Here is a 12,633-nt window from a genome sequence, read left to right as displayed (position 1 = left end):
TGAGGAAGATAAAGAGGAATCCTGTATTGCACAGGAAGGAAAGACAAGAAAAAAAAATTTAAAAACCCCATCATCATCATCATTCAGTTAAGGATGGGTGAGGGTGTTGCTCTCTTTTGGGTCTGAAGGCAAGTTCTGGGTCTGTTCTCACTGAAAGATAAGATATTGCAAATAGCTTCTGATTTCTTATCCTCCCCATTTCCTGGGAGTTTGGTGGTGGTGTTTCTCAGGTAGCAAGGCTGCCTGGCAGCCCCTGGGACTAAAACCTCTTCCAAGGATTCTGAGGTAGACCCAGAGGGAAGACAAGAAGAAAAGGAGAAAGTCCTCTTTTTTTTCTGTTTTGCTGTTTCTTTCAGAACAGCTGAAGAAATGATACAAGTTGACTCTCAGGTGCCACATACTAATGAGCATTTGAGAGCTTCCATGTTTTCAGACTCCAAGGTGGAAGCAAGCAAGCACACATTAAAAAAAAAACCAAAACAAAACATAATGACACTGTCCCTCTCCATAAGATTAAAGCACAGCAGTAGTCAGGGAGGCAACTTTCTAGTGATGACCTCCAATGGATCCAATATTTATTCCCCTTCCACGGGTCTCTGCTCACCACACAGAAAGATGATCTTTCTAAATGCCAACTCATCCAACTCTACCCCTGACTGGAGGAGAATTCAGGCTGGCTCTTGCCTCTGTACTGGCAACAACGATTCTTCAAATGGAAATTAGCCGACAGATTTGATGATGATGCACGAGCCAGAAGAGAATACAGCTCACTCTGCCATAGCTCTGCGATCTCCTCAGGGAAAACAGGAGTAAAAATCCATTTGTGTTTGCAAACAAGATATGTCTTGAATGTTCACTGGGGACCTCTTGAGCAAGGAGGTGCCAATTTTACTGTCGTTTTTCTAGACATCACATAAAACCTGCAGCCCAAGTGCATGAGGTATTTTCTTCTCCAATAAAGACCTTTTGCCCTTGTGTCCTATACTGAAAGTGTTTCAATTCCTGGAGGAATTGTTGTCCTTCCTAATGTGATTACTAATCTGGGGCTCTCTCATGCAGAAAAGGAGAAAGGGAGTCCACAGTTTGTGTATTTTCCTTCTCTTTCACTCAAGGCTGCAGATAAACACAACTGTTTGTCAGGCACACGGCTGTAGCTACTGGGTCTTCATCAAATCTACCAGGACCACATGTAGATCAATAAGGTTTCCTCAACAAGACAGGAGGGAAGACTCAGGCCTCTGAAGACCTTACCTTCCAGTAGAGCCAGTGAAATTTAGGACTTAGGCAGCTCTGAGAAGCTACTCCCAGCTCCTTGCAAAGTTAGTTCCTCTTGAAAATACCTCGAATGCACATTTTACCCAGAATTTACCCAGAAACTGGGTTTTACTGATAAACTGAAGGGTTCCTGACAGTGTATTGTCTTTCCCACGCCACAAGCTTGTAATTCTGAAAATGTACCTAGTGGCTAGGACGAACATTTAAGAACAGAAGCAGAAACTATTAGTGCTCTCAATTTCTAATTAAGGAGTAAAAATCTATAGCAAATTAGCTATCTAAGTAGGAGATAGCACCATAAATACCTTTGTAGACCTTGGGCTAAATCCTTTTGCTCCCACTGTAAATGACTGTTACACTATGCTCCACGTTTATCTCCACAAGTGGATCTAATGCAAGAAAGCTTCATCAAATTCGAACAATGAGTATAATTTTACAGAGCAAATTAATAAGAAGCCTAATTTAAGACCATGGACACTAATTCAAAGGAAAATTTATCCTGAATGTCTGAAAACACTACAGAACACGTCTGTGAAACTGGAGATGTGTCGCTCCGCAGAAAAAAGAAAAAAAGGACATTTAAAACTAGACTGGAGAAAACATCATGGCACTGAGGGAGTAGCCTGTGGTGAGAGGGGAGGACGGGATGAGTAAATAAGGCTTTTTGTCCTGAATTTTTGTCCTCAATGAAGGGGGAAAGCCTTCCTGAGTTTACAATGACAGAGAGAATGTTGCTGCAATCTCTTTTCATTTAAATTAGCAGGTCATCCTGGGAGACGAGGGGAGGAGGAGGACGGAGAGGAGGGGACCTGCTTCAAATGAGTAAAAGAAAAACAAGGACATCTCAAAGGATGAAGCGAATTTCTCAGAAAATGGAGTTCACTTACCTGTGCCAACTTAGCATAAAAAGGCACTAAAACGCAAAGGTCCCTGAACAAAATACAATGAATACAGCAAGTTGGTGACATGGTCACAGGGAGTTTGTATCCAGGTGCTGGCTTAGTAATTGGGTCAATGTCTGCAGATTCATGAGTACAGGTGTCCCACAGGGAAGCAACAGAGCATGCTCGTAACCTACCCTGTATCTCCTGAATCCATCATCCATCCCCAGATAGCTTAATTCATTTAGAAGAAAAAAAAAAAAATCATTTGTTTCTAAATCCCAAATGAGGCAACAAATTTGACAGTGAAAGAGAGAGAGAGGCTGGCTGTGTGTCCTTGATAGGCTCTTTGCTTTCCCTTGGTAAGCCATGAAAGGTAGATTAAAAAAAGAAACTGTTGTTTCAGACTTGCATCCCCAAATTTTTCCCTTGTCATATCTGTTCTACTCTGTTCTCCGAGGGTTCCTGCAGGCTGTCTGTTGCTCTCTGAAAAAGCAGCCTTTACAAAGGCTGAAAGCAGTATGCATTTTGCCTCCTGCCAGCATCCTGTTCGCAGAGCCATCTTGCTGGCAGCATGTGGACAGCAGATCTGAACATGCCCCGTGGCATGCTAATAAGCCAGGAGGATTTGAGGACAAGGGCTCTGGACCGGCCTGGGGTGCCCGCAGGCTCACATGGGGTCAGGTGAGCATGCCTATCTTCAGGACAACCCAACAGAAAGTCTCCACAACCCTGTTGTCCTCCTCACCCTCTTCCACCAGTACCTTGCATGACATGACTAAGCATCTGCCACAGGTTCCTCTCTCCAAGGAGAGAAACCCTTGTACAGCCAGCGGTTTTATTAGAGGGTCCTTTTTTTAATGTTTAAGCTCCTTCATGGTAATAGGGGAGGAGGTAGGTAGAAGACGGGACCCATCTGGCACTTGGAAAGGGACTCAGCAAGTTTTGCAGTGGTCTTCATTGCTCTGGGATTTGCTGGCAGCCACAAACTGAACTCTAATATGGAGAAGCTTCCTGCTGTGGTTAAAGAGATCATAAAGGATAGGTGTAGAAAAAGAAGTCTGTAATACTACAGAGTCTCTGGGTAGTGTGAAGACCCATAGGAAAGACCTTGCAGCCTAGACCAGCCACTGTCATGGTCTAAATTAGAAGAGGAACATATCCAGTCAAATGAGTAGCTCAGAAGTGCAAGGGGCAATTGATACCTCTCTAACCACACCGGACATGAGCAGTCTTTTCCCCAAAATATCAGCCCAGGCTAATGAAGTTGTCTCGTGTTATTTGCACACACACTGATATCACACAGTCCAGTCTAAGGATTATAAGACAATGACTATTGTAAATGTAAGATCATGAACAGGGTCTACTATTTGTCTTCAAAGCAATTTCGCTATTAGAGAGGCAGAAGAAAACAAATCAAGCAAATTATGTTTGTTTTAAAATGATCAATCTCCTCATCCGATTCATTTGGCCAGTTTCCATGCTTGTCGGGTATGACTGCCTGTACAATTCTCCATTGTTGCTAATGACCTGTTCATACTCGGGTTAATTGACCCACTCAGACATCTTTCATTAGCCTTCTTATTTTAATAAAAAGCACTTGTAAAATTTCTAAATACTAAGATGAATCAAGATAAAAAATACAGTTAAAGAAGGTTCTAATTTAGCTGTTTCACCCCTTGCTTTCCTCTGGGTAATGGCTACAAGCAGGCAACTGGCAGTAAAGGAATATGTAGTGCAACACGAAGGTTTCCTAATTGCTTGTTCTGGTTAGAAAGAAAAGGCGCAGCCAATAGCTGCACCTTCATCAGAAGGGCATTAATTCAAAGCCCATTGTGTTTATGGCTATCTTGGATCAAGCCTTGAGATAATTTTCAACCTGTTGTAAATACCTGAAAAATGTGTAATTAACTGTCCCTTATAAAGGTACTTCCTTGATGACCTGAAGCCATAGGTAGAGCATTGGAAGGCGTGGGAGAGGAGTTCAATATTTAACTCTCTTGCAAGTTGGGAGAATGTTTAAATTAGTAATAAACTCACTGGCACCTCAAAGCAAGGCCAGTGGCTGGAAAGGCAAAACTACCATCAATTTTCCTTGAAATACCTGTTGGAGAAACTCAGCATTCAATTAAAATCCCTCCTGAAGTTCACTGAAACTTTTCACTCCCCAAAATTCCACTGCAGGGAGGAGGATTTGTAATGTGTGCATCTTGACTGTGTCTATTGTATTGGCTATATGCACACACTACATTAGCTCAGTAAGGACTGTTTGGAATTTCACCTAGGAAGCAAGCTGTGAACCCCAAAAGACCTTTCTCTGCAGGTGTTCAAGAGATGATGAAAGAGCCATTCACTTTGATGTCTACGCATAGCCCTGCTCAGCTTGCCTGGTGCCTGGACCTAGCAGCAACTAGGGCCAGAGGTGGTGGCTATCTTAAAAGACCATCAGATTGAGGGTGAGGTAAAAAGATGGCTAAGAAAGATCGACCGAAACCAAGGCTTTGGAGGAGAGCACCTCAAAGGTAGCTCAGCAAGTCCAAGTAACTGATAGGGTTGGCCAGCATCTAGGCTTGGCAGACACATGATTAGACCTTCTTATTCATTCAGCCTCCTGTTCTTCTCATTTAATGCCTCATTCCTATGCTGAAATGAACTCTCTGAATGGGCAAGTATGGCAAAATTAGAAGGCACTGTAGGAATGAGAGGTAGTGGCACCTTGGGGAGAGAAAGAAACATCCAGGGTTTGCTGGGAGGGATCTGCTCAGAAAGACCCTGGGGAAGTCTGCAGCCAGCCCTGTAATTGTGACAGTCTTATTAATAAAGCAGGAGCGCTGCAGAAGACATATGATCCAGAAGCAGCTCAGGGATTAAGGAGAAAGCTTTGCAGAATTTTTCAGACACCATCAGATGTGCTTTAATATCAGCCAGTGCTTACTGGAAAAGAGTGAACAAATAACTTGGTGTAAAACAATTCTCCCCGTTTTGCCATAGTTTTTTACTTAGCTTTTAGTATTTCAGGGAACTTTTGATCTTTCAAGCACAATTAAAAGGACTGGGAGGGGGGGACTCCGTTCTTTTTCTCTCCACAGGTTCCAGGTTAAATTAGCTCAGTTTTCAAGTCAGATTCTTTGTTTTAATAAGATTGCAGGCATATGTTTAAGGGGTTTATACTAACATAATTATGTATATAGATCAATAGAAATGCATATTATCAAGTAGGTACATAAGTACACATTATAAAGGATACATGTTTTTCATACGGAAATCATTACATACAGCTTAGCATTTTCATGATTGACACAACATTATTATAACTAAATTGGAAAGCATCTTTTTCTGTAGCACCTGCCTTGCTGTTTGTTGCAGAGAAGTTGGATGGGAGTTGTGAGACTCCCCACACTATCCATTCCTTTTTTATTTTGCATTAATGCTCTGGCAGGAGAGGAGGCCCCATAGAGAGCAAGAGTGGGCAAATCTTTAATTTGGAGTTGGGTTTTGGATGTCTTTATGCCCGGGCCATGTGTGCACCAAGGCATGCCAGGCTGCACTGCCTTTACTTCTTCCTTGCATTAAGAGGTTGCACATACTGGTATAAATCAGTGGGCACCAGGACATCCTCCTGGAGTGGAGGACACCAGTTCCCGTTGAATTGTGCCCTGAATGCTGGCAGGTACAACCTGTGACTCATGTCCACCTGGGGACAGCAGTGCTTATTTTAGCACTGGTGTTAGGGGGTCTGTTGCAGCCTGCTCTCTTTGCTCGCTACAACTCCTCTCCACCCTATCTGTTTCCAGCCAGTAGTATGGATGGCCATTTTGGCAGGGTTATCATTCTCTGTGGTACCCTGGAGCCCAGGATACATTTAGACACTGTAATAATACTGATAACGATAATAATAAATAAAGCTGGAACCTTGGGAGGACATTTATTTTAATGATTCCAGCTCTGCCTGCTATATTCAGAGGTAATATCAGCTATCTGTCTACGTCTTCTTTAATCTGGCCAACTAATTTGAGGTAATATTTATCACATAAAGGCTCTGGGTGTTTGCAAATACTTCTTCTGTCCATTCATAAGACTCAAAACTTGGATTTCCTGAAGCAGAAGATCCCCAGGGCTAACTAGCCCAGGCTTGAGGCATTTTCAGTTTTGAGCTCTATCCTCCAAGTGCTGAGCACTTCTCCCTGGTGCTAGGCTTGCTTACCACTCCCAGCTTTCAAGGAGAACATAGAGATTAATACAGGAGTTGAGCAGGGATACGGTGATACATATCCAAATAATTTCCTGTCCTCCAGCTCTTCATGATTCAGGGATGTATTGAGCCAGAGATACAATGTTTTCCTGGTTAATAACGGAGGTGGACTCCTCTTCCATGAACATGCTCGTACCCTCCCTGAACCTACGCAAATTTCGAGTGTTTGGAATTTCCCATGGGAAGGATTTCCACAGCTTATCCACACACTGGGCTGAGAACAACACCCTTGTACTCACTCTGTGCCTGCTGAGTGCTTGCCTCATTTGGTGCTCCCTTGTTCCTCTCTTGGAGAAAATGGGGAGCACTTGGTTCCCCTGGTTTGCAGAGTTCACCATGGAAAGATTCAAATCTGGCAGCAGATGCCTGCACCTCTGTGGGAAACCCACTGAGCCCTCATGCATCTTACAGCAGCCTGAGAGACATGTCGAGGGAAATTACTGGGCAGCATCTCATCTGTGCTATATCTCTTAAGAAGGGTCTTGGTGAGTGGTTCAGAAACAAGCATCTTTCAGAGGACTGAGGCCTCCTTTTTTGTCTGACAGGTTGTGCTCTCACACTCTTTTTCTCTCGCCTTGTCATCCAGTGCGATGACTCATGCAAATGAAGAGCAGCTGAACTTAAATAAGAAAAGTCCTTAGGGACTATCAAAGGGCACAGAACTTGGGGAGAGGGAGGGAAAAATGTATTTGCATAGTCATCATGACAGTCGCCAGAGCAACAAACAATTAGGTTCTTCCTTGCTGATGAATTAACAATGCTTCAGCTGCAGTATCTGCTCTGCAGTCTCTATCCAGGAGAGTCAGCCAGGCCTTCAGGTGTTTAACTAGCACTTGCAAAAATCCTCGAAAAGAGGGGAGCTTCACTTTAGAGAGAGTCTGTCCTCCCTCAGGGCATCCCTGGAGAGAGAACTCCTCAACTCACCCACTCGGATAATGAGTGTCAGTGCTACTCTGTGCAAAAACTCCTCAAGGTGAATGCATCAGATAGGAACATACACAGATACAAAGCCACACAGAGGAAATCTTTGTTTCCCACAGAGGAAAAAAAAAAGGGTGTATGTGTATGGGAGAGTGCCCTTTCTTGTCCTTCATTCCCCAATTTTCCTTGCAAGCTTGAACTCCTTGAATAAAAAGGGACAGTGTTGAAATGTCTTTAGGTCTACAAACGCAGGCTTGTTTATCAACACGTAGCTAAAGCACTACTGAAACACCATCATAATTAATAACATGACCTTGTTAAAAAAGGCATCTAACTGCACGTGCTAATTCCTGCTTATTTCTAAGTCATGTTTGCTCCCTATTCCCAGTAAAAATGAGTGTTTACTCATCACCTCAGCTCCACAGAGTGCAAAGGCAAGTGATCCTGTTATCTTCCAGACTGCACAACCTCTATTGATAGCGTAAGGTATGGAAAAAGCAGGGCTTGATTTTTTCCAAGTCCCAAGCTGAGTTTCCAATGACCATTCTTAGTGAAATCACCTGCCAGCCCTGGGCTTGACACTTTTAGTTCTGCACGTGGCTTGTAGGAGACTGAAGATGGCATCCCTGCTGGTGATTTTTCCTCGCTGTTGTTTGCAGGAACCCCAGCCTCAGAGCAGCAGGTCTCCCTGTGCACCTGAGCAGGGACCGTGTATGGCAGTGGGAAATGTCGGTTTCTTTCTCTAGGACCCCATGGGTCTCCTGCAGTCCCAAATTAAACCCTAATGCACAATACTGTCTCCAGAGAGCATCTCTTCCTAGAGAACCTGCTGCTCTGGGAACCTTCCCATGGACATGCAATATTCCTCCATTTTAAGGGGGGGCGAATGGCAGAATTGAAAAAGCAAAACAAAATTGAGAAATCCTTTCTGTCTCCTGGTATCTTTGCTACTTCATTGCTTTATAATAAATGCACATTCCCAGCTGGCCTGAGGGCCCCTCTCTCCTGCCTGGGCAGAGGTGCTATTCATTCATGGTTCACGGGGGAGGGAAGGAGTCACACACTCTTCTTTCACAGTCATATAGCCCAGAATCAAGAACTCTCCACAAGACACTATCTAATCAAAACCAGACACTCCCTGAGGGCACCATATACATTTAGGAAACAAGGACAGTCAGCCCTCCATGACCAAACTTCTCAATGAAGGAGAGAACAGTCCTTTTTCCACCACGCTCCTCAAGCTTGCTTGAAAAATAGAACAACATTTTCCTTTCCTCCTCCCCAGGTCCCCACCCTCAAGTCCCAACACAAAAGCAAACAGAGAAATAGCATGCCCACTGCTCACCCTGACAGAAACAGTGCTCAGGGGATGCACCTATCTCTAATGCCCTGCTCAAGACAAAGAGACTCTGAACATAACAGATGCCTTTCTTCCTGATGTCCCCACAGTGGGGCTGAGGGAAGGCATCCACAAACAAGGCAGCAAGTGCTACTAGCAAGATGAGAGAGATGACGAGGGAGCAGGATTCCTGGGTTTTGTTTCCGGTCCTCCCACTGCTCACTGTAAGGAGTGTAGATAAGTCATGCTTAACATCCCTCCAACACAGTTTATTTAATGCCATCTGGGTTTATTTTTATGAAGTCTCAAAACACTCATGCTCACGTTCACTTTGTTAGTGCCCATGTGCGAGATCACACGTGCAACAAAAGCTAGTGCCTACCTGTCTCTGAGAATGCACGATCCTTGCACATGAGAAAAGAAGATGCCTGGGATTATTTGTGGCCTCATCACGTGGGCTGAGTGAGGTCTGGGGATCCCAAGGAGCAATGTGGAAGCTGCAGTCAAACTCCTGAGGGACAGGTAAGGGGGTCTGTCATGTCCAGCTTTGCCAAAATGTTGACATGTACAAGAGATTCTTGGGAGGAAAAAGATACTGCCCTTCACTTTTCATTCATCCAAGGCATCATCTTCCAACTTCTGAATGATGGGGAGTGGGTTGACCATGGGGTAATACTGGTAGGACAACTTGATTTCACAACTGCCAGCTATAGCTCACTTTCCAGTGCTAAAATCTCTGGGGCAGAGGCCGTCGTCTTTGTTCTACCTGTTCTGTGCCTAAGACTGCAAAGGCCTTAAATCCTGATTACAGCCTCTGAGTACACCCACAGGACAAACGTTGAGAGAAGCAGCAACTTTGCAAAGAGCAAAGCCAGAGTCAGACCGTGAAAAGGAAGAGCCACTGAGAATAAGGAGTTAAAACTAATGTGTTATTCCCAAGACTGTTTTTCCTGCTAAAGCAAAGGGGTACTTAAGGATGGGCCTTAACTCCTTCAGTGTAAAGCACCATGAAGTGGAGCATGCCAGCCCTGCTACCTGGCTCTCCTGGTCCTTGGTGGGAACCCAGGACTTTCACCCTTCCCTCTCCATTACTTGGGGCTTCTGTGACGTGCACACTGCTTCAGGAGGCAAGGAAGGGGACAGCTCAAAATGGAAAAGAAAGCGTTGAAAGGGATGATTACCTGTGGGAGAAAAAGAAAAAGCCCACTTTCCTCCTCACAAAGGGAAGCTGCTGGCTGATTGCTTTAGGCAATACACAGAGGTTGCTTCATAACAAACAGTTTTCTATGCAGGGTCCTCTTTTGACTGCTGCAACAGAAGAGGAGGGAGAGAGAAAGATTGGAAGTAGATTCAAGGCCTCTTCACAGGGAAATGCCCAGCCCACCTTATAAGGCTTTTATCCACTCTTGTAAAAAATAACTAGATCTGGTTGAGGCTTACAGAGCTCCCAGTTCTCACTACTACCAACTACCAAGCCTAGATGGGCATGCTGGTTCCCTCCAGAGTCTGCCAACCACCTCTTACCCCTTCTCTACCTCTCAGTGACTGCATTTTCTGTAGCCTTCCTTGCGCAATGTCACTCTGTCAGGTCAGACCTCTGTGGCTGGCTGGTGTCTCCCCACACTGTGAGAAAACAGCCATATTTTTAATGCTACCATCACCTCATCTAGCTAAAAAAGGGCTGGAGGTGAAAAGGTAAGAGCAGGAGTGTATGAAGCAGTAGCAAAGATGATGAGAAAGATATGACCAAATCTGGGAGATGTACTAGCTATGGTGATGGGCAAAACTCCCTTTTTTTTTTAACTGTACGACCCCCCGGTGACTTCTTTCCTTCTCATGATGACGTTAGTCATACACTCACCAGTCCATGTACTAAACTTGGCACATGGCAAGCAGCCGTTCATGCCAGCTTTCCCTCAAGACCCTCTGTGTCTCTCCAAAGCCATTTCCCTCCAGAGCCTCTGTTCTTCACCTCACGCTGAATCCTGTATTTCACACTGTCATTCTCCTCACTGGCCGCACATACATTTTCAGTTAAGATTTTAGCTGCTGAGAGAGGCAGAAGAGTGTTGTTCTTCTCATGTGCATGAACTTCTCTGTGTTGCCTTCTTTACGAAGCGATGCAGGGTTTCCAAATTCCCCAGCCTCATTTCCAATGCACAATGATTTACAAGTGTCCCCATTGTCTTACCCGTGGACTCTCTTTACATCCTGTTATTTATTTCAGGGAAGCAGATTTTCCTTTTGAATGATGTGAAAGCGTTTGCCTGGCATGATGGGAATTTATGAGTTGTGACTCCCAGCTCCTCCCCCAGGGCCCATGAAAGTGGTACATTGTAGAGGGCGAGGATGGGAGCGCAGTGTTTGCGGACAGAACCAAATGGACACGGCTTCCTGGTGACAGGAGATATTTATGTATTTGCCAACATTTTAGTATAAAAATAGGGAGAGTTACTGAAGTGTGGGGGGGAATATGGAAGGAACAGCAAACTAAAACACAGCCATCGATCTCCTGCCTGCCTGGGGTGGGGAGTGGACAACGGACCTCAGTTACCCATCTTTGCAAACAACCATTACATAAGGATGCAGATGGAAAATTTTCCCAGGCTCCTGCTTTTTTTCTCAAGGTCTTCTGCCCAAGAAGAATTTGCATGGAAGAATGGCTTAGAGTAGACAAGATCTGCATATGCTAGCACATTATCAAAAGTGATGCAGGAACATGGAGACATGGTGTGTTGTTTTCCTGTGCAGAAGCTGCATAAAGAAGAGAGAGAAATTCAGACTCGGTGATACCGTTACTCCTTGGTATCTGAAGGGACTCAGCACCAGGTTTGGTGGGCATGTGTATCCGCTGGATTATGGGCAGTGACTATCAACTTGTGTGTTTTTTAACCGGCAGCCTTTCACAGCCGGAGTGGTTAGTATTATTGATGTTTGGGTCCATTAAAGAAGCCCTAGGTTTCTTCCCTTCCACTTCTACCCTTTTACCTTTTCTTTCCCCTTCCTTCTCTCTTTATCTCCCAGTGGTTTCTTTCTTCCTGAGCTGTCACTGCAGATGAGGGCTGAAATTTCTGCCTTTCGGTTACATTCCACACTGAAGGTCTCACCCAGGTCAAGAGCCTCTCCAGCTGCATGGGGATGATACTGAGAGCACTTCAGGCTTTTATGGGCTTGGAGAACATCCTTGTTGACTCATGAATTGCTGTTTATGTGCTCTGGCGTGGAATCCAGCAGCCTTCCAAGTGTGTAATGTGTTCCTCCACCACCAGGTTTCTCCCTGAGTTTTGTGGGCAGTAGCTCGGGACCCCCCACAAATGCAGCATCTTCACAGCATCTGAGAGAGACAGAGGTGGTGGCACAAAAGAATCAGCCAGTGTTCCCAGGAACTCAGCACAGCAGAGGGAGGGTGCTATAAAGGGGGGAATCATGCTGTCAAGAAAACTTGAAACAGAACAAAAAGTGTTGATTTTAACTGCTTTCTGGGGGACTTGCTTGCCTCTTCTGTTTTTTACTTGTTTCAGTAACAAGTCATTAAGCATTTGTGTGTGTGTGTTCACAAATTGTTTGTGGATAGTCATTTGGCTTGTACCATTTTGTGCTTTAATTGTAAAGGATGAGCTTTATATAGAAGCATATTTCAGCTTATAGGCCACCCTGAGGATACAGCTGTCTTGTAATTCACAGTGTGTTACTGGTCAATGAAGTCTCATGATATTTATTTTATGTGTAGAAACAAAACTTCATTTTCCAAAAGCTGAACATGTCCAAGCACAAGAAGAGGATTCTGGGTACTCACATTTAGATGCAAGTACCTCTTTGCTGCACCCTTCATGCAAGCGTTCTCAAGGAGGTGGATGAAAGAGGCATGGACATGGGTCAGTCAACCCACTGCTGCAAATTCAAGACATCCCCACCCACCATGTGTTGTATTTGTCTGACAAAACACAAGCCAGTTCCCAAAGCCA

At 44.5% G+C, this 12,633-nt stretch overlaps 1 long non-coding RNA gene across 1 annotated transcript in view; it reads right to left on the bottom strand.

Annotated features, from left to right (window-relative positions):
• Window positions 1–11,061: 11,061 nt before the first annotated feature.
• The window catches only part of LOC128137509 (uncharacterized), a 41,196-nt gene continuing 39,624 nt past the window's right edge, over window positions 11,062–12,633 (bottom strand). Inside the window, exon 4 of the long non-coding RNA XR_008233713.1 lies at window positions 11,062–12,002. This is a non-coding gene — a long non-coding RNA (uncharacterized LOC128137509). The remainder of the gene's footprint in view (window positions 12,003–12,633) is intronic.

Source organism: Harpia harpyja, chromosome Z (assembly GCF_026419915.1).
Source record: "Harpia harpyja isolate bHarHar1 chromosome Z, bHarHar1 primary haplotype, whole genome shotgun sequence".
NCBI lineage: Eukaryota > Metazoa > Chordata > Aves > Accipitriformes > Accipitridae > Harpia > Harpia harpyja.
This window is presented reverse-complemented; position numbering and strand designations above follow the sequence as displayed.